The 21,827-nt window shown below is 42.4% G+C and overlaps 1 long non-coding RNA gene across 1 annotated transcript in view; it reads right to left on the reverse strand.

Moving 5' to 3' along the window:
* The window catches only part of LOC138579859 (uncharacterized), a 114,387-nt gene extending 93,389 nt beyond the window's left edge, over nucleotides 1-20,998 (reverse strand). Inside the window, exon 1 of the long non-coding RNA XR_011304143.1 lies at nucleotides 20,782-20,998. This is a non-coding gene — a long non-coding RNA (uncharacterized lncRNA). The remainder of the gene's footprint in view (nucleotides 1-20,781) is intronic.
* Between the last annotated feature and the right edge of the window lie 829 nt (nucleotides 20,999-21,827).

Below are 21,827 nucleotides of genomic sequence, written 5' to 3' on the forward strand. Positions count from 1 at the left end.
CACCCTGGAGGCTAGGGGAAGGACCAAGAAAGGACAAGAAATGCTAAGATGGCAACAAAAGAAGAAAGGGGACATTTTGGTAAAATTGGCACCCTTGGGTGCCTTTTCCGCAGCTCTGGAAACAGCCCAAAGTAAAGGTACACCAAACAATGAAAATGATTCACTTCCACCAGCCATTAAGGTTTAATTTCTCCCTGTCACAGAAATGTTACAGTGGTAGTGAGAAAGGGGATACACTGGATCTCCCCAACACACCCTATAAGATCGGGGGTGCTGGTTTCACTAAATAAAATGTAGAAGGGATACAACTATCCATTCTATCCTTGGGAACTGTAGTTCTCACAAGGTTAGTGAGAGGAAGTAAAAGGGGAGCCAAAAGGGCAACCCTGTAACAATAAAAGGTGTGTACCAGGAAAAAAAAGGTGTCAAAGAGGATAACATTCAAAGGACACTATGGAGAGTCTTAAAAATGACACCCACAAAAAGAGTAAAATGATCTGTGAGGGTGGAAAAAGGTTCCCACTTACTGAGCTATAGGAGGAAAAAATCAACCAGTCTAGCAAAACGTTCTGGGGGTCTCACAGGTGAGGGCGATTTAGCACCAAACTTAAAATGTTACCTAACAGACAGTTTTTCTGAAGTCCAAGTAAGGGCTTCACAAAACCATACAACTGAGACAGTACACAACTCCACTCTTAGTATAAGGATGTACCACCTGAGTATTTGGTAGCTTAGACAAAACAGCCAGGCGTATCTTAGGTGCCAGAGAGGGCTGTAGGAAAGTACAAAACCTGTAGCATACAAATGGTTCAACATAGACACTTACACTGTGCAGCATTATACAAAATAAAGGTCTATTATAAATACAAGTAGGCCAAGGTAAATCTTGCCGGGTAAGTGCTTTGTCATAGAATCATAAACACAGTATAAAAACACAACACAAAGCTTAAGGTACACAGACCAAAGCATAAACCTTATTCAGAATAACTAACAGTAATTCTAGGTAAATCGGTCGCAATTATACATATTTAGAATAGAACACACCTACTCAGAGGGAGTAAAACCAAATGTTACTTTTAGATTACTTTCAGTAATTCAAGGGTAGTAAACCCTGTCAGTCATGCATTGACACTCAGTTAAGAAATCACTTAGTAAACCAACCCTGTTACCAGGCTATCTTTCTTAATAGTGGAACACAAATTCATGGAACAGTATGGACCTATAATTACATTCGGGATAAACCTCAGTTATAATAGGTTTGTAAGAGCTAATGGTATAATAAACTATTACAGTTGCTTTTCAGATCAGTGGAACACAGACTAAGGTAAGCAATAACTCTTTACACTATTTTAGGATTGCACAACACAGACCAATGCCGCTAAACTCATAGTACACTTATTAAGAATGGTAGTGTGGTAGAGGGAATTGGGATTCAGATTTAGGTTGCACATTGGTGGATATTGATTGGAGCCACATATGTGCAGGTCCAGATAAATACAAAGTGGATTTAGATTTGAGATGTACACAACAAAAAATTACTCATTATTTATATTGGTCCCCTTGGAAGATGAGAATGAGTAAATCGAGTAATGTGTACTGTTTTTGGAACTGTAATAGGGAGGTGGGCACTACACTCCACATGTTGTGGTTATGTGGTAAAATACAATTCTTCTGGGATGATGTTTTCCAGAGGATGGAGTTGGTTCTGGATCTCTCTACAAGAAAAAGAGGGATAAGTAGTTGCACTACCAAGAGTTTCAATTGTAAAGTAACTTTACTAAATGTGTAATAATTTAGATATTCTTTCTAGGAGCGGGGGAGGAAAAGTGATCCTGGCACAGAATCACTATAATGTGTAAGTAAAGAGAGAAACGAGGATCCAAAGGTAGGAGCCCTCCCGTCCCCTGCACTCTTTCCAAAATCCATCAACTGATGGTTCATCAATGTCAAGTTTATTCAGCTAAAACATTCCATTGTGTTTGAATTACATAAATAATGAGAATAATCACGTATATGTTTTGTAAGAAAAACCAAACAGGTTTTAATTTGTAGTCAAAAATAAGTTCACAAATAGATTTTGAACCGAAAAAGAAACAAGATTAATTTCAACAAAATGATAGGCAATGGTAGTCCATGTATACAATTCAGTAATGGCTGACGCGTTTCGGGAAGACTATCCCTTCTTCTTGAGCCAAGCAGGTTATAACTGTGAAAAATAAATGAATGGAGAATGTTTCAGTCCTTTCAACTCCAATCACGTTGAATTCATGTACATATAATCGTTTTGTCCAAGTATGTTAAGGTCATAGATAGCATAGATGAATAAATAAGCAAAAATCAAAGAAACATTGTTTTTGCCCAGTTTATAAGATCATATAGACTGTTAATCTAATTTACCCTGATTCTGGTGGCCGCCAACGTTGCCAGTGTGCAACGGGGTGCTCATTACCCGTCCCAAGAGTGGAGTAATCCAATATAAAGTGTGCTTACAAAATGAATTACATCCATATTGCCTAATGGGAATACCTTCAGTATGAAGTGGATGAGAACTGTGTCGTCCCCGAGAAAGGTTGAAAGATGTGTTCCAAATCTTCACACATCAATTTAAGTAAAGGCTGCTATCCTGAATGCTGAGCGCCTAAAATACAAAATGAGAAGTATGGCAATGACCCGCGTTGTAAATGTACTTGCAATATCATACATATTACCAGCTTGTAAACAATGTCTATTTAAATCTAGATGCTAATCACAAGATTCTGCATAAAGGTTGGGTCAATATCTATTAATGCCAGGGTACAGGAGGTACAAAGGCCGAGTCAAAATGTACTTATACTAATTGATGACTAAACGATTACAAGAAATAATGGCTTACCACCCAGGTCATTGGATCTGGAGGTCTAAAAAAAAGATGTATCCTACGTCCTTAACGAATGATCTGGAATATCAGGCATTATTTACTCAGAAAGGGATTCGGTATTCTGTAGAATGCACAAATAAAAGAAGATGCCGGTTAAACTAAGTTGCTAACAAGTAAGCTCTGTAGTTAACAGTGGCTCTGGATCGATGCTGACATCCAGATAGAGAGTAATTATGCGCTCCTGCTTACCTCAGCGGTGTGAATCGGACTATCAACATTAGCGAGTAGCGAGGGGCTTGTCACTTCCTCGTGTGAATATCTGTGCCGCGCGGCTAGTGAACAGATAAGAGCGTTCCTTCGTCGGCTGGCGGTGGGTTTACACGTCTCCTTAGCAACTCTCTCCATGTTCTCTCCGGCTCGCCATACGGTGGCAAACATAGTAGATGGACTCATACAGGTCCTTCAATGTAAATAGCCAACAAAAGTGGTAGATATATGAGTGCCATCTTAGAGTGTAGGTGATGCTGATTATTAATACCAGCATATAACTGTAGAAGTGTATAAAAAATGTAACTCAGCATAATAGAATGTGTAAACATAACGTGAAAAAAATGTACAGCAGAGCTGTGTAGTCGGATAGGAGACATTGACCAGAGGCTGGTAAATAATTGGACCCTGGGAATCGATACTGATATACCTGAAGGAACAAGCATGAGCAATGCACCTTGGCCACAGTGGGGACCCAAAAACAGGGCAACATCTACATAGTATAATCATAGAAATTATATCGATTGAGAATGCAAAGTAATCGTAGGTATATAATTGTAGGCAGTGGGCCGGTTAACATATCCCGGACTGTCGATGACTTAACAATTATTCCACTGTAAGAGTTGTTGTGTAACTTCCATTTTGTACCTTGTAGGGCCATGGTTCTATTGCTAAGAGTAAGATTCCCCCCACTGAGGAGAAGGAAAAGAGAGTGTGGAAGGAGAATAAATATATGTCAACTATTCAGGGATCAAATAAAGCACCTCAAAGAGAATTCCTCATTCAGACCATGTGGGTTTAATTTATCAAGTACGTGTATCCAGAAGTTTTCCCTGCGGGAGAGGATAGATTGATAGTCTGCCCCTCTATATGGCTTCTTAACTTTCTCCAAAATCTGGAATTTAAACTGGGCTATGTTGGTGTTCAGTGAAGTGTCTAGCCAGTGGGGACTTTGTGTTCTTGCATCGGATGTTAGATTTGTGTTCAGTTAGTCTTTCTTTCACTGTTCTTGTAGTCTGGCCCATATATAATTTACTGCATGGGCATTTAATTGCATAAATGGCCCCTGTTGACATGCAGGTAGCGTAGTCACGTAATTTATAATTCTTGCCAGTTTGGGGATGTGTTACATTTTCGCCCTTGATTACATTGTTGCAATGGGAACATCCCAAGCATGGGAATGTGCCTGTCTTTCTAGTTTGTAAAAACTGCTGTGTTTCTTTAGGCGGTTTCTCGGCTCTCACCAGTTTGTTTCTCAAGTTTTGGCCTCTTTTGAAGGTCATCATTGGAGACTTTGGGAATACTTTCGCAAGACAAGGGCCATTTTGGAGAATTCCCCAGTGTTTTTTGATTGATCTCCCCACTTGAAAACTTTGGCGAGAGTACTTAGTGATGTAGAGTAATGGTGTTTCTTTATTTTTGATCTTAGGCGTGAGTAGTTGTTCTCTGCTCACACTTGATGATCTCTCCATAGCTTCCTCTAAAACAGATTGTGGGTAGCCTCTCTTTGAGAATTTGTCCAATAGTTTGGTACATTCAACATCCAGTCCCGGTGGATCAGAAATGATTCTTTTCAATCTCAGGAATTGACTGTAGGGTAGACTACCCAAAATGGATTTGGGATGAAAACTGGAAAAATGTAATAGATTATTGACGTAGGTTTGTGATAGACATTGGTGGTGATACGTTTTTTTCTAATCTCCAAGCAAACATCTAGGAAATGCAGAGATGGTGTTCCTACTTCCATTGTGAACTTGATAGTCTGATGTACTGAGTTCAAAAAGTTGAGAAAGGCAGTTAGTTCCTCCATGGTGCCACACCAAATACCAAAGATATCATCAATATAATGTTTCCAAATTAATATTTTGTTTGATCAGCGAGCATTTTCCAATACATGTGTGTGTTCAAATTTGTACATAAATGTGTTAGCGTACACTGGGACCATGGCTGACCCCATAGAGGTTCCCGTGATTTGGAGATAGAAATTCTCCTGGAATCTGAAATAATTATTGCTCAGTATTAAGCTTAGAAGCTTCATGATCAATTGGGGGTCTCCTCTCGTTGCTTGTGAGTTCAACAACAGCCAATCAACTGCTTGAATGCCTTCCCCATGTGGGATGGATGTGTACAGACTGCACACATCCATGCTGAACAATATGCAGTCTGAACCCAATACTCAAACCTCCTGAATGCAATTTAAAAAATATGTAGTATCCTTAAGGTAAGTTGGAAAGTCCTGGATGAGAGGTTGGCGTAAGCGGTCAATATATATATAGACAGTGGATCGAAGATGCTGTCGGTGCCAGCTACAATGGGTCTAAGTGGAGGATCACTGTGGTTTTTATGGATCTTTGGCAGTCCATAGAACACCGGTGTAATGGGATGCTTGTTGGATAGGAATTCACTTGTCTTATAGCTTATCCATTCGTTGTCCAATGCTTCTTCCACTATTTCTTCAATGAGCGATGTATTCTCATGATTGGATCCCCATTAAGTGTTCTGTATGTACTGGAATCATCAAGTAGTAGCAGGCATTTTTTTGTGTAATCATCCGTGTCCATAACAACAATTGCACCTCCTTTGTCAGCAGGTTTTATGGTCAGGGCCTCGTCTTTTGCCAATGCTTCCACGTGATCTAGTTGGCTTTTCTTCACATTAATGGGTGTCGAGATTTGATAATTGATCTGTTTCAAATCTGAAATAACACTGTTCTCAAAGAGATTTAAGATTGAATTCTGTACATGTGGATCAAAGTTGCTCTTTGGGCGTATTTCAGGTGTATTACTCTCCGAGTAACAAATTGTCTTCTGACTCAAAAAATATTTTGAGTCTAAGTTTTCTTAGTAGCCTATGCAGGCAGATTTTCTCCTCAAATAGGGTGGTGTTGTCTGTCGGAATGAAGGATAGTCCACGGTTAAGCATCTCCATTGGGCAACTGGTGAGTGTTTTCTTAGAGATGTTAACTACCAGGTTTTCACTATTTGTTTTGCTTTTTTTGTTTTACCTTTCCCTCTCCACGTTTTTCTCTTGATTTGTCGCGTAGGCCTAAAAAAGCCCCTGAGTCGTCTGGTCTGGGTGAGCCTGGTGTAGGTAATGTTGATATGGATCCTGCGGACGACAGTGCTCTGTCCGGTAGTGATGTAGGAATCCTTCCTGTTTAAACAGCTGAGATATTGGTCCCTGGTTGTGTTGGTTCACCTATGCTACTTGAGCTGTTCTCGTTACCAGAGTTTGATGAATCTGGATTCCTTGGTTTAGTTCTATTGAGGTTCTGATGGTGGTAATACTCTTGCCAGTGATATATAATGTCATTCATATGATCAAAGGTATCCCTTTTAAATTTCCTTAATTTTCTTTGTTCAATGTCTGACTTATACGCGGCCAACTTTTCATTGATGTCTATTAGCAGTTGTGCCAGTTCTTCAGATGATTTAAATTCACTAAATTGAGTTTTTAAGCTGACAATTTCAGTGTCTATTGATGTTAAGGATTTTGATCTATTGTTAACAAGATGAGGTCCAGGGAACATTTGTTCAGGACACAGTCCCACTTTTCAATGAAGGCTTTATTTTCATTACATAATGTGGGTCGGAGGTAAACCCTCAATCCCCTAGGGATTCTTTTGGATTTGAAATATTCTACTAATGTACTTGCGTGGAGTTTCTGTGAGATTTCCAGTTGAAATATGAGACGGTCTGGACTGACTTTGCTCTGTAGGGATTTTACAGTGTCTTTAATCAATGACAGAATCCGTTTAGCTTCATCGGCATCAAAGGCTAAAGTTGAAGCATGCTTGTCAGTAAGTTCATTTATTCGTGAAAAGGACATGTTTATCAATGAATATATTGACGGGGCTGGGTGGGTTTTTTTCTTACAAAACATATAAGTGATTAATCTCATTATTTATGTAATTCAAATACAATGGAATATTTTAATTGAATAAACTTGACATTGATGAACCATCAGTTGATGGATTCTGGATCTCTCAATACCCAGAGATCCACTTGTTGCTGTGTTAGGTTTACTGCCTTCAAATATTGGTTTAACTACAAGTAAACTGTTTTGGATATATAGAGCTCTTTTGCTAGCCAAGAAGCAGATTTTGAAATTTTGTAATAGTGATACCTCTCCTAACATTGAAGACTGGCTGCAGAGTTTGTCCCTTTTGTCCAAGAGGGAGAAAATATCCTTTAAAGCAAAACATCAGCTTGATAAATATGAGAGGATGTGGGGTGCATTTAATGATCTCTACACTTAAAATATTTGATCGTGTTCTAGGTTTCTTATTTTGCTTTGTTTTTGTTTTTTCATTTTATTTCTTTCCTTTACCTTCTGTCACCTTCCTCCCTGCATTCAGTTCTCCTCTGTTACTTCTTAAAGATTTATTTAGGAAATTATGGGTGAATAAGTATCACCTTGTGCATTGGAGATATTGTATTATGTTCTATTGCTTCTGTAAAGTTCTAAATGCATAAATAAAGTTTGAAAAAAGAAAGAATGGCACAAAGCTATTCAAGGTAGATAAAACCTAAGGCAGCCTTTTTCTAGACTGATTATACAGCAGGTCTGGTGAAGCAAAGCCCAGTTGGTGAACGTATACACTTATTCACTTTCAAAACGTTGTGCATAACCAACAGAGCAATCCATAGGCAAGATGCAGAATTCCTACAAAAGAAAATAACCATTTACCAACTGAAAAGAGCACCCAGATCAAGCAGCGACATTCGCCTGGAACCAAAACCATACACAATACAAAAACTTGGCAGATTCTTTCTCCCATCTGGCACCAAAAACTTGGAACACTCTCCCGAATGAAATACCCAATACGAAGTATGGCCTAAAATTCAGAAAACTACTTACCACATGGCTCTCCACCTCAGAACCAGATGGAAATTACTAGAAAAGCAAAGACACCACTGGAAATAGAATGCACCTCAACAAACGCACATGAAAGGAAAAAGCCGTGAGGGAGGGAGTCCAGGACATTCCCACCCCCAAGCCAAACCCCTAGGTTAAGCACCGCCTAAGGGGCAGGTTCCCTAGTTTCGGACGAGGGAGCATTAACCAATAACTGGCACTCCAGGAGGCCAAGGAGCGCCTGTAATTCAGGGAGGGGACCACGCCCTAGGAGCTCAGGGAGCCGATTGCAGGCACACCCCCTTTGACGACCTAAAAGCAAACCCCACAAACATACCCATCTCGACCCAGGGGCAGGAGGAGGCTTCAACCACCTTCCTGACCACAGACCACTAGACTGTTACAGAGACATGGAACCACTATGTCCAGATCCCGGCGAGTGAGCCATAACAGAATGCGCCTGGACATAAAATGGGGAGAGACACCAAGCACAGATGACTGAAGCAACGAGGTAAGAACAAGCCCCACTAACCCAAACGCTAAAACCTAAACTCTCTGCATTCACCTCTCAAATGCTAAACAAACACAACCACATTGTTGCACAACAATCTGCATGCACTTCACTACATTGCAACAACAAAACAAGCCACACATAGTCCCACACAAGAGCATATGGGAGTCAACCGATCCGTAAATCGTACACATGCTCAGTGAACAGTATCAACCGAACAGAAGCTGTGAACAGGACATCACAACTCTTGCTCTACTTTTTCCTGCTATGCCCTACTAACCCATCCTACCCTCTCACCTTTCAGATCTGCCAAAGCGTGAGGGGACCACTCTAGTGGTGACAGTGTACGGTATAAATGTCTTTTAACATTAACATGAAAAAAAGTACAATATACGAAATTCACCAAAAGTGCACAGGGCATTTCCCAATCCATTATCATGCCGGTCCCTGCAATACATGCTATAATAAAACACAGTTTAATGCTGGCTGTGCCCATGCATTTCCATGCTGGCTTCACCAACATATGGAAGTTATATTCCCATATAAAACCATTCACTTTAAGATGTTATTTTATAGTATCATCACTGGCACTGAGCACAGAACTGGCTTTGCCAATATGTTCTAGTACCCCTATGTAAGAACATACTCCCATTGGTTTGGCCATTAAAGGTGTGAAAACCTGTCCAAACTGGTTCCAATGTAAGCCAGTCTAGACCATAAGAACACTTATCATGCTTGATTAACTATAGATGCTCAGTTAAAAAATATTCATACTACAATGATAAAAAATATACAGGCCACCACACCAAGGCATCATTCTAGCACGGTAACACTACTTACAGTAAGTAATGGCTAGATTGACTGCACCAAAAGGCCAGACTAGCCATGTTATGACACACATGAACTTGGCTCTTCCCAAAAATACCACTAAAATATAGAAAGTCAGTAGAGGATGTGGTGAAAATGCTCCAGTGATCCCCAGTCTCTGAGGGCCTTACACACACATGCATCCACTTTCACCCATCAACTCTCACATTCACTCACACTGAATTTGCCACACAGGCACACACCAAACCCCACACACAACATTCAAACACATACTATCTTATTCATGCTGATTCAACCACTAGTCACTCACCAACACCTTCTCTTACATCCACTCACTGCATTCTCTACACAGGCACAAACCCACCCAGGACATTCAAAAACACACCATCTCATTCAAACTCATTCACCAAACAGTCACTCACGTATACACCTTTACTTACCTCCACCCATTGCATTTTCTACACAGGCACACACCCACCCACCCAGAACATTCAGAAACACACCATCACATTCATACTCATTCATATTCATTCACCCACCAGTCACTCACTCAAACCTTCTCTTACATCCACTCATAGCATTCTCTACACAGGCACACACTGATGTACACATTGCATTCTCTACACAGGCACATACCCACCCACCCAGAACATTCGGAAAAACACAGCACATCACTTCTCATTCACCCACCAGTCACTCACGACTTCTCTCACATCCACTCATTGCATTCTCTACACAGGCATACACCCACGCATAACACTCAAAAACACATCACATCATTTCTCATTCACCCACCAGTCACTCACACCTTATCTTACATCCATTCATTGCATTCTGTACACAGACACATATCCCACCCACCCACCCACCCAGAACATTCAAAAACACACATCACATCACTTCTTATTCACCCACCATTTACAAACATACATCTGGCACGCATTTCACACATGCAAAATACACTTCATATATACTTTTTTTAAAATCTTCTTACCTTTTTCTTGGAACTTCAGTCTGTCATTCCAATCCACCCCTGGCTCCTCTATGCTGATCTGGTTCCTGTTTGTGAGCTGTGAGGAAGCCGAGGGAGAAGGGGTTCGAACTGACCATGACATGTGACATGTGCGATATGTCATGGTCAGTTCCAACCCCTACTGAGCACTTCCCTGGCCCAGATAACATCCTGATGGGTGAGGTGAAGACTGGGCCGAGGACCCACCAGACCTGATGTGGCGGGGCCTCCCGTTACAACAGGAGATTATGTTTAAAAAATGAAAACATTTAATTAAGTTGGGGTTGCAAGGGAGTACACAGCAGTCGCAGCTGTGGCCCCCAGGGGGTCACCATTGTGATCCCTGGTGACCCCCAAATGACGTCCCTGCCCTGCGAGTGTCAGCCCTCTGATTCTTTATTAGAATTCTGTGGCACCAGCTGACACGCTTCGTACCTTCCAGAACTTCCAAGCTGCATGCCTAAAAGCCATTCAGTACTTCCTACTAGGTCATTCACCTTCCCAATGGCATCATGCACGACCTTCACCTTCCCCAATGACGTCACATCAAACACATTAATTCAACATGCGCGCATTCAATGCTGAAGCTAGATTGCAAATAAATATTTAACCAAACTGCTTGCATGCCCATAGAGGTTTGCCAGCCTATGAATGTGCTGACACACTGACCTTTCCCATCATCTGCCAATGTTTCCGAATAGCTTTTGGGCGAGATCCAGGTCCAGGTCCAAGCAAGCAATCATCTGTCTAAATAACATAATTATGCTATAAAGTTGCAACTCCATATACAAGACTATGCCCTGATGGTATACCTATAGAAGAAATGCTACGCCTACGACGCATGTTCAATAAAGAAAGCAAAGGTGGAGCTGATTTGAAAATAATTAACTTGTATCGTGTTCTCCTCACTTTGTAACGCCTTGCACATACCCAGTGGAACAGACTCTGATATAAAGGCAATGATTCGCCCTCCAGTACGGTGTTCCCGCATTTTACTGCTACATTCCAAAATCAATACCCATGAATACTTACCAAAATTGTACAGGGTTCGGTCTCTTCTTTGTCAACATAGGCAAAATAAAGGGATTCTACACGTGCATGACAATACTAGGCACCAGTCCATAGAACCCTTTAGCCAATGTCCTGTTTCCCAGGTTCACTGTGAATATCATATTATGATTTTGATAGTTTACAATGGCAAGTTGAACTTTTACTTATGGCAAGAGGTGAGTATTATGCATCAACTATTGTTTTAATTGGGAAAGCAGCAAGGAATTTAAAGAAATGGTGCTTTAAAATATCCGCTTGGGGCCCACAAATCCAATATGGTTGACCCATTGGGCCTGTTTCATTGAAAGTGTTTTATAATGGTGCAATCCCATAGGAAAACATTCTGTGAATCAGGGCCATTGTGTCTATCCTGTCCCAATTCTTTCTAGATAAGGTTCTTCGCTTGTCAGGACATGCTCTTTTCTTGTGTCAGCTCCATCCCATCACGCCAAGGAAAATGTCAAGATTGGTGTCCCCCAGCCTCCGTAGAAGCAGTTGTACCGAGTAGACAACATCAGCATCTCCGGAACCAGAGACTGAAATTACAGTAGTTAATTAAGAAGAGGTGGGACAACATCCCTCAACCCCCTTCCAGCACTATCTGAAATGTCGACAAGCCTAGTACGATAGTCACTTGTTCTGTTCCTCTCCCTCCTTTCTCCTCCCCTCTCACTCACCTTTTGTAACTCTCCGGCACTACCAGAGATGTCGTCAGGACTAGTACGGTAGCCGCCTGTCTGTTCCCATTTCCTTCCTATCTGTGTTTTAGCTCTTGCACTATATGAAATGTCGCCAGGCCGAGTATGATAGTTAATTTCACATTCTTGTTGTTCATGGCCTGTAAGAATTTCATTGTATTTTCCCTTGTTCCCTCCCTTGCCTTGAAGCACTTTGAAACACATTGTGTATAGGTGCAATATAAATAAACTATCATATCATATCATAATAAACTAGCAACATCATAATTTAGTCATAGGGCAGGAAGGATTCATGTTATGGATGTTCAAAGCATTGATTAAACCACTGATGAGGCTTCAGTAATATCCATACAATAGTAGTTGATCAAAAGAAATCCATTGGCACAATCCTTAGGCGTGTTCCTGCACCAAAGGCTTTGGAGCCCATGAAACACACAGGTGAGGGGGGACACGTAGGAAGACATATTAATCAGTGCTTGTTACATCACCCAACAAACTTGTCTGATCCTGATGGGGAAGACCCCTTTTTATCCAGGTCCTGATTTTGTATGATTTGAGATACCTTACCTCACAAAGTTTGGGAAATTCTGGAAAATCTGGATATTCTAGGAATGTGTAAAGTGTGTAGGTTTCCTTTGCAATTTAAAAACATACTCCTCCCATTTTTTGATTGGCCAGAGGTACCTTTAATGTCTAAATGTCTAACATCTCCGAGAGTGTGTCAAAGGCCATTTTTCTAGGATGTTCACTACTTCAGTTTCCGAGGATGCAAAGTTATTCAGGTATTTTGATAGAGAAAAATGATCCCATTATTTCCAGGAAGAATGTATATTTTCCTTGTAATTGGGACCTATGATTCCCATAGGAAACCCACAGCCACTGATGAAATACCCAGAGAAGACCTGAAAGGCCCAACATATTCGAAGCCATCAAAGTTAAAAGCCCTCCAAAATCAGAGAATGACATCATTCTTCCGGGTTGGACAATAATTTGAATTCAACAGAAGAATGTTTGAAATATCAAAGCTCATTTGCAGAGCAGTCGGGCACATGCTTGGGATGGCCAAACGGTAGTCACGAGGATTATGGAAGAAGTTTGGGAGGTGAGTTTGAAGTAGTACTCTTGAAAGAATAAAGCAAAGGGTAATGCAAATCTGGACACTAGATCTGATTTAAATATGTCTGCTGACAAAGCATCTGCTCTCCAGATGAGAAAATGTGGAATCTATGTGTTCAACATGAAAGTGAACACATCTCTTTACATGGGTAACCAGTGAGACCAGAGAACCATGGAAAATGGGATGAGAAAGTTGCCGAACCCTGGAGTCTTTGAGCTGTCTTGTGCACTATTCTGCTTCAGTATTGCATGTGACTGAAAGGAATTCTATCACCACCATGATATATCACGAGTGACATAACTCCATAAACATCTTGCCCATTTCTGGAAGCTTTTCTGATCAATGGCCTCTTAATTGATTAATATAACATACTGCTGAGATGTTGTCCATTCTCATGCTGATTGAGGTTGTTTCTTGCAAACCATTTGATTGTAAAAGGACCAGCAAGCAGTTCTAACCAAATTGTCTGCACTTTCAAATCCCAAGAAAACCATGGATCACTAATCAACATTTCTCTACAACTGGCTCCCTACCCATTCAGATAGCGTTAGATACTAACAGTGGTCTCTGGGAGGAACTGGAGATTGCTGTTCCATTTTTTGCCTCAAAGTGGGCGAGCCACCACCAAATGGATGTCTTAGTTCCTTTGACAGATATAGGCTGTCTGTGTAAGTTCGATCCTGTTGTAGTCACCTTATTTTCAAGCTCTGCAACCACCTGTTATACTGTGAGCATACACGTATTGCCATGATTGATGATGATATAATGCCTATCAGTCTGGCAAGTTCATGAATGGAAATGGCCAGATTCCTCAGGACATATATTAATTCCCTCTAAATTTCTTTTATGTTTGATGTAAGAAGATGAAGACAGTCTTACCACAGAAAGTAATGTGCTTGGATAGAACCAGCTGAGACCTGTATTAATTTGTGATCAACTCTAGCTACATTAGAAGATTTAGGGTTTTCTGTAGGTTTTTTCCTCACTAGTTCAGGTAAATAGGCAGATAAGCTGTAACCATAAGACTACCACAATGGGTTCGAGTGTTTTAAAAAATGGCCTTCAGCAGATAAAAGACCAAAGAGGAGACAAGTGAAGTTAAACACTGTCATGCCCGAAGCAAACTGGAGAAAGTGATAATGAGGAGGAAAGATGGGACAGAGAGGTAAGTATATTGCACGTCACAGGACCATACAGTCCCCTTGTCACAGGACATCCTGGAAAAGATAGAGCATCCCTAAATGTCTGCAAACTAGAGATCTTTTGAGTTCCCTAAGTTGTTTCACTCAGGGGGCACCCTTGTCTTACTTTTAGATACTCAAAATCTCTTACTAACACAAAGTGGTCTGCTTTATGTCCCCTTTGGGCAAAAGGGATTTAACTTTTGTGAAATAACTTGACAACTGGATGGAGATGCTTGGATTTTCCTCAGGTGTATGGTCTGAAATGGAGGTGATACACATTCTATGTGGAACCTTTGAACTCTTTCTAGTACCCAAGCGTCTTTTGTGATCATTAAGCAATTGTTAAGGAAAGTGAACTTAAACCTTTGCATTTTATGAGGTTGGACCGTCGATAATGGCATTATCTTCTGGCATACTACCAATGCAGAACTGGCCATATAGGAAAGCATTGTCATGTCAAACTTCAGTAATTTGAGGTTGGAAACCCCTTTCTCTCAATTTCCAGTGGAACCTGCCAATCTGTATGAATGACTACACAACCTCTCTTCCACATAGTTTGTGGATTGTCCATGGAGGAGCACGTTGATACATAATTACTGAACTACTTTATGACATCATCCCAAATAATAAACTCTCATCATTCCTTTGTTTCGTATTCGAGATACTAGTCAGCTTGAAGTTCATTTTCAATAAAATGTCTTTGTTCCATTCAGCACTAAATGATGCAATGGCGTTTCCCAGATATAAATATGCCCCGGGGTGCTCCACTTTGTCTATTGTAGAGCCATCCCATGTGCCTGTCTCAGCTAGGTCCAACGTAATGACCAATGAGCCAACTGTAGCAAACAATCCATCTTGGCAGCTGTGCATAGCTCAATTGACACATTAACTAGGGTTTTTACAATACTTTGAAAAATAAATATGTCAATTTTGGTCTCAACTATTGGGTGTTAGTACACTTATGTGGAATTGCTGACCTTAGCAATTCGGATCTCACTCTCACCTATGAAACACTTAAGCAATTAGCCCAGAGCTGTGGGGGCATTACAGAGTCAGGTAATGCCCCAGGGCCCATAGTTATAACAAAGGCCCAGAGGCATTACCTAACTCGGTAATGCCCCCGCAGCAACGGGCTTATTGCTATTAGTACCCCTGCCCGCAAGACCGGGATACTAATTGCATTTTTCTGTCGTGAAATGATGCAGCGTTTCAGAAGAGAGAGAAAAAAAAGGAAAAAAAAATGGCCACCGGGAAAGGGAAAACCGAGACCATTTTCCCTTTCCATGACAGCCATCAGGAGCGGACGCGCTGGGGATAGAAGTGTTCCCAGCACGTTTGCTCCCAAAAAAGGAGAAAAAAGAACGTATGTGGGGTTGGGAAGGCGGGGAGGGGATAGTTTGCAGAGGAGGGTGGTGGAAGAAAGAAAATACATACCTGAGTCCCACGGCAGTGAACGATGGCAGCCTCCGGACATGTGGAGGCTCGAAGCGGGGATTGCCCCATTTCAAGCCTCCTCATTGGCTGAGGGGTTGACACGCCCCCGCCAGGAACAAAGGATAGGAATCCCGGTCGAGGGATTCCCAGTCGGGTAAAGCCCTGCCAAGGGCCTATCAGAATGTTTGTTACATTCTGATTGACCCTCGCCGGGTACTAATATCTAATATTAATTTAACATTTGTTTGCAATATTGGCAAAAGGGTCCACTCTTTTTCTTAAAATGTATGATGAATGACCCAGTTGCATCCTTTACCCCATTGTTATATCTATAAATGTTCCCTCATCTGCGGGTTCATAATAAATGTGTGTTGTCCTAACAGTATCAGGGTCTTGTCACATTGATACCAGAGACAGAGATTTATGTGCTTTTTAAGGCTTTTTGAAAGAATCTTTTTTTTTTTTTTTCGTTTGCCAGAGTATCGAGCAGGAATAGAACCCTAGTCAGACTCAACAGCCTGCAACACTGTCTTGTGGTGAAAGGACTGGCAGGAAAAAAACTCTCCTCATATCTATAGAGCTAATAGGGTGTTTACTCTTTTTTTGCAGACTTGTCTGGCCGAGCGCATCAGCATGATAGCACAAAACAATTTTTCAATAGGAGAGAGGTTATTCAAAGTTACAGTGTATTAAATAATCTTACATGATCACACAGTCTACAAAAGGGGAGACGGCCAAGCTAAAAGCTGACCCTCGGGAAGGACACTCTGACCCTATCGGGAGTGCCTCACCCTAGGTGGCATGTGGTGCAACACCTATCTAAAAGCGATAGAGGAGAGAGCTGTCTTGAACCTTCTACAATGGGGGCATATACCTTTTCAAACACTGTATCATAAATTCAGAACATTTCCGACTGGCTATTGCAACAAGGGACAGAACTGTGCATTAGATTCTGTAACAGCCAGCTCTACGTGGTGGCAACCTGGGGGCCAGATTTACTCAATGTATTCCAAATTAAGCGCAACAATGTAATTGTGCCCATGGGTCTTAGTTGGTGGAATGCAAAAGGTACAGTCGGACTGTCCACTACAAGAAAAAAGCTAAAATGGCTCTTATAAAAAACGCTCACTCCATGTATGTGAGTGTGCAGTCTGGGTAGTTCAATCAGTATCTCTCAGCGCTCATGGGACATACCTGGCAGGTGATGAGAGCCCTGATGACCTCAAGGGTCGACCGGTTTTGATGGCAATAGTCAAGTGAGCCATCTTCTTCAGGACCAAGATTAGAGAAAAAAACAAATTTTACTTTTCCAGCATTGCTGTACTGGATACGCCCGTGTAGGGTACATGTGTCCCCTGCAAGGAGACACAAGGAGAGAGAGAAAAGGGGGTTTGAGAAAACAGAACCGTGGCCTGAATCTCCCTACCTAATGGCCTAGGGTTGGCATCCTTTATCTGAAAAGGGCGATAGAAATAGTTCTTTAATGGGTGCAGGTATTTTGGGTGCCTGATCACCTGGGTAGAGAAGTGTCATGGTCTTGTGGGGGGTGGAGGGATAGGGGAAGAGTGCACCCAGCAGTGGGGGTGGGGACAAACATGTGGGAGTGAACCATGGTTCCCAAGCCCAAGATCCATGTGCCTCCCTGTCTGTCACCCATGCTCAGGTAAGTAGGAGGGAGTGGGGTGGTGAGTAGGGTAGAATCCTGTAAACTAGTATGGCATGGTGCATACAGCGGCATGCACAGAGGCCTAGCAACACTATGCTCCCCTGCAAGAGCAATCTGGGGAAAAGGATGGATGCGCTTGTGTCCAGGAAATTTCAACAGCACCTGTAATGGCAATATAGTAGCCTAATGTGAGGAGGTGTCAAGAGGACTCAAACATATCGAAGGGGAGGAACGAGGGGATGCTGGCAACGTTTAACTCTAAAGCAGAGTTGCTGTGTGCGACAATGCCGGGCGAAGACAAGTACCATGAGTGGAAGCCCCATCGCCTCTAAAAACTACGAAGAGCGCGGTCGCAATGGCGGGTGCATGACACATCCCGTTGTCATGTGGATATGTCTGCCAATGCCGGCGAATGCAAGTGGAAGGCCGATCGCCTCTAAACACAAACAAAGAGCGCAGTCGTACTAGCAGATGCAAGACGCGTCCCGTTGTCATGGGGACACGTCTGCACTGCCGGCGAGTGCTAGAACAAGTCTGAGGGTGTGGGGGTCAGGAGGAAAGAAGTAGGGATGGCAAGGGGGATGGCAAGCGGCATGGAATCACTGTTGGCGGAGAAAGGCAACTCGTGGAGCGGTCAGGCAGCATATTAATAGGAGAAAGCTGAAAAGGGGAAGTCTTAGTGGAGGCTCAAAGGTGAAGGAGCACAACTATTACACTGGGCATTGTGTGGACCAAGATAGGAAGTAAATATCTCAGGGCTGGCAGGTGCAAGCAGCCGAAGGGGCAAAACAGTGCCCAAAGGTCTGGTGGGCCCAGGCAGACAGGTTGATGGTAGGGCTCAGTGTGGGCAGAGATGTGTTGGATCGGGGCACTGAAGTGCAGAACCTGTGTTGATGCGAAAAGAACAGCGCTATCTCTCATTGGGTGCCAAGTCAGTGTGTGGCGAGCAATGGGGGGCACGGGAGTGTTGGATGCTCAATTGCTGCACAACGCGGGATGGGACGGCATTGTGCCGATGCCAAAACTGCTAGCTCCTGACATTGAATGTGCTCATTCGATCCTTGAGAGCATGTATTGAATCTGAAGATCCACATCTGTTCACGCCTGAACAGAACGTTGTGGAAGTTGCCGCCTCTTTTGGGCGGTATGACCTTTTCAATGATCGTCCTTTTAAATTGGTCTGCAGTGTGTACTTCCGCTACGAAATGCAGCACTAGGGGAGCGGTCAGCTTTCCTGTTCTTATGCAGGATCTATGCTTTATCATGCATGTGTGGACTTGTCTGATAGTCATGCCTACGTACTTCAAGTTGCATGGACATGTGATCATATAGATCACGCCTCTCGTATTACAGTTGGTGAACGTATTTTGTCTCCATGGTGTATTCCAGCCATATACCTATCTCTGTGGTTTGCGAGGTTTGAGCACACATTGAGCAGTTGCTGCATGGTGCGTGGCCCCTTGCGGGGAGGTATTCCATAAAGTGCGTTGATTAAGATCAGCTCTGGGTACGGTATGTGCCAAGGTCTTCACTAGCCTGTCTCTAATATTAGAGTGTCTTTTAAGCGCGAATCGTGGGAGAGGTATACTGCTCTTCCCTGTGTTGAGAATGGGCCAGAGTCTCTTCACCTCCCTTTTGATTTTGTTCAAGAGAGGTGAATAGCTAAAGATGGCTGTAAAGCCTGCAGAGTCTTCCTGTTTGCATGTGGCTGTAAGGTGACTGGCCTGGGAATGTTCCTAGCTATTTTTCATGTCTCCTTGATGATCCTAGTCGGGTAACCTCTTTACGTCAGTTGGTTTTGCAGTTTTTTAGACTGTGTGGTATAGTCAGAGGTCTGTGTGCACAACCTCCGATATCGCAAGAACTGTCCGAAAGGCAGGTTGTCTTTTAAGGCTTTTGGATAATAACTTGAGTAGCATAAAAGTGAGTTCCTATTTTTGTGGACACTTGATGAAAGGCTCCCATTGTCGGCTGAGATGGCCAAGTATAGAAAGTGTGTACTGTGTTTATTCTTGTCCAGCGTAAATTTCAGGTTAGGATAAAGTTGGTTCAACCAAACGTGAAAAGCGACTAAGTCTTCATCCGAGCCTTTGAAGATGATGAAAATGTCATCAATATACCGGCGCCAAATGGCCAATTTGGCACGGTAAGGATTGGCATTGGAATAAATGTGATGATGTTCAAATTGGTCAACGTAGAAATTGGAGAGGCTAGTGGCATAGGTAGGTCCCATCGCCGTTCCTGAAATCTGTTGAAAATATGTGTCCTCAAACATGAAATAATTTCTTCAAGTTGTAAAATAAAACTCGCTGATACCCCGTGTAGGTCAATGCCAGAGTGTAACAAGGCACTGAGCATGTCCAATGTCTCGTGTTTGGGTATTCAAGTATACAAAGACTCAATATCAATCGTCACAAGCCACTCTTCTTCCGGATTGTATTGGAGCAAATCTAGAAGGACCAACATGTTGTTGTAGTGTTTTATGTAGCTATTCATCTTAGGAATTTGATCTTTTATGAAGAAGTCAACATATTGTGACAACGGTTCCAGAACGTAATTGATAGCAGAGACGATAGGGCGCCCTGGTGGAGGAATAATGCCTTTGTGAATCTTGGGTAGGGCATACATAGCTGGAAGCAGGGGGTGAGCCGGCCACAGGAAGGCTGCCTCTCTGGCATTGATGTATCCTTCAGCCTCAGCCTCATCAACGATGGGAGCTATCAGTGCCTGCAGCGTCGATGTTGCATCTGTGGCCAAGATGGGATAACTAGCGTCGTCAGCCAAAAGGGTATTTACCATGTTGTTATAGTTGGCAGTGTCCAAAATCCCAATTGCTCCGCCCTTGTCAGCTGGTTTTATTGTGATTGCTGTGTTGTTCGCTAAATCTGTAAGGGCCAGTAGTTGGGGTTTGGTGCAGTTGTTATTGATGAATGGAATGTGAGTTTCAAATTCAGCAATCTTCTTGAGTAGTGCTTGTTCAAAGGTCACTGCCTCGGTAGTGTTGGAACAGTGCAGAGGAAAGAACTGTGCTGGAGGACGTATTCCCGTAAAGTCTCAGTCTTCGTAGGTTTGTTCTGCAAAAAATTGCGTCAGCCTAATTTTGCGCATCAGTTGCATACATTCGACACACGTTTGAAAAGCGTCGTACCGAGCCATAGGCATGAAGAATAAACATTTCTGTAAAACCTCCTGTTCATGCATGGTGAGAGCACTTCGGCACCCATGAAATGTCAATAATTTCAAAGAAGTGACAGCAGCTATGGAGGAGCCTGGCATTGTGACACTGCAGCAGAAACTTACCTCACAATCTCTGTTCAGCATTTTGTTTCAATGTAGAGCTCAATGATTTTCCATATAATCCGGCACAGAGTTATCCATGAAAGATGCTTGGTCTCCTACTCCATGAGCAGTGGAATGCATCCTTTGTAGAATATCTTGACATTCCTCTTCTGAGCTCATCTCATCTGCCTGATCTTCCATGTTTGTATTACTGCTTGAATACGAAAGGTCTCAACCATCAGTGTTCTTCCATTTAGATAATGTTTAGCCTATCAGTGTATGCTTATTACAGTGAGCAAGCTGTAGTCATGCCTGCTATGAAAGTTAATAATTATCCAATCCTTGGAGTGTGCTGTCTCCTGAGCATTCCCCAAACCAAAAGTAAAGTTAAACAAATCCAGGAAATCTTGCTGGCTCAGCACTGGTTCACCAGCGCAGGCAATGGTCCCTGCAGTCATACGAAAAGCTAACCTCGAAGAGACCTCTGAATTAAGTCAAAACACATTTCATGCACTAAGAAAACGTGTGAACGTAACATCGCAAGGAAACGTGTGAACATAACATGGTAATGTGGAGAGGTACAATTCCATGTGGAAAAGGGGATCCAAATCCCGCTTTCAGAAATTAATAAATGGCCATTGAATCAGTTAGCAATAAAAGAAAACATTTCATAAGTAACTTTTTACAGCAACAATAAAAGTGTACGACCTGAGAAGTGAGAAACGTGGACCCAACTTGCAGTTTGAAAGAATGCATGTTTCGAAACTGTAATACAATTGTATAGTTTCAACTTTAGAAAATAACAGAATGTCTCCTGAGGTTGAAATAATACTCCCCGTGCACCCCTCGGAATTCGCGTACTCTGCTCATGGCAGCAAAATTGCGTGTAAAACTCCCCGTGCACCCCTCGGAATACACGCACCCTGCTTGCGCCAGCAAACCCGCATGGAAACTCACCGCGCACCCCTCGGATTACATATAATATCGCATGGAAAAAGTACCCCTGTGGTGTGGGCTGCTGTGGGGCATGGACAGGGGTGATGGGCTGCCTGCGGGCCATGGAGAGG

This window comes from Ambystoma mexicanum, chromosome 3p (assembly GCF_040938575.1).
Source record: "Ambystoma mexicanum isolate Mex_15411 chromosome 3p, UKY_AmexF1_1, whole genome shotgun sequence".
NCBI lineage: Eukaryota > Metazoa > Chordata > Amphibia > Caudata > Ambystomatidae > Ambystoma > Ambystoma mexicanum.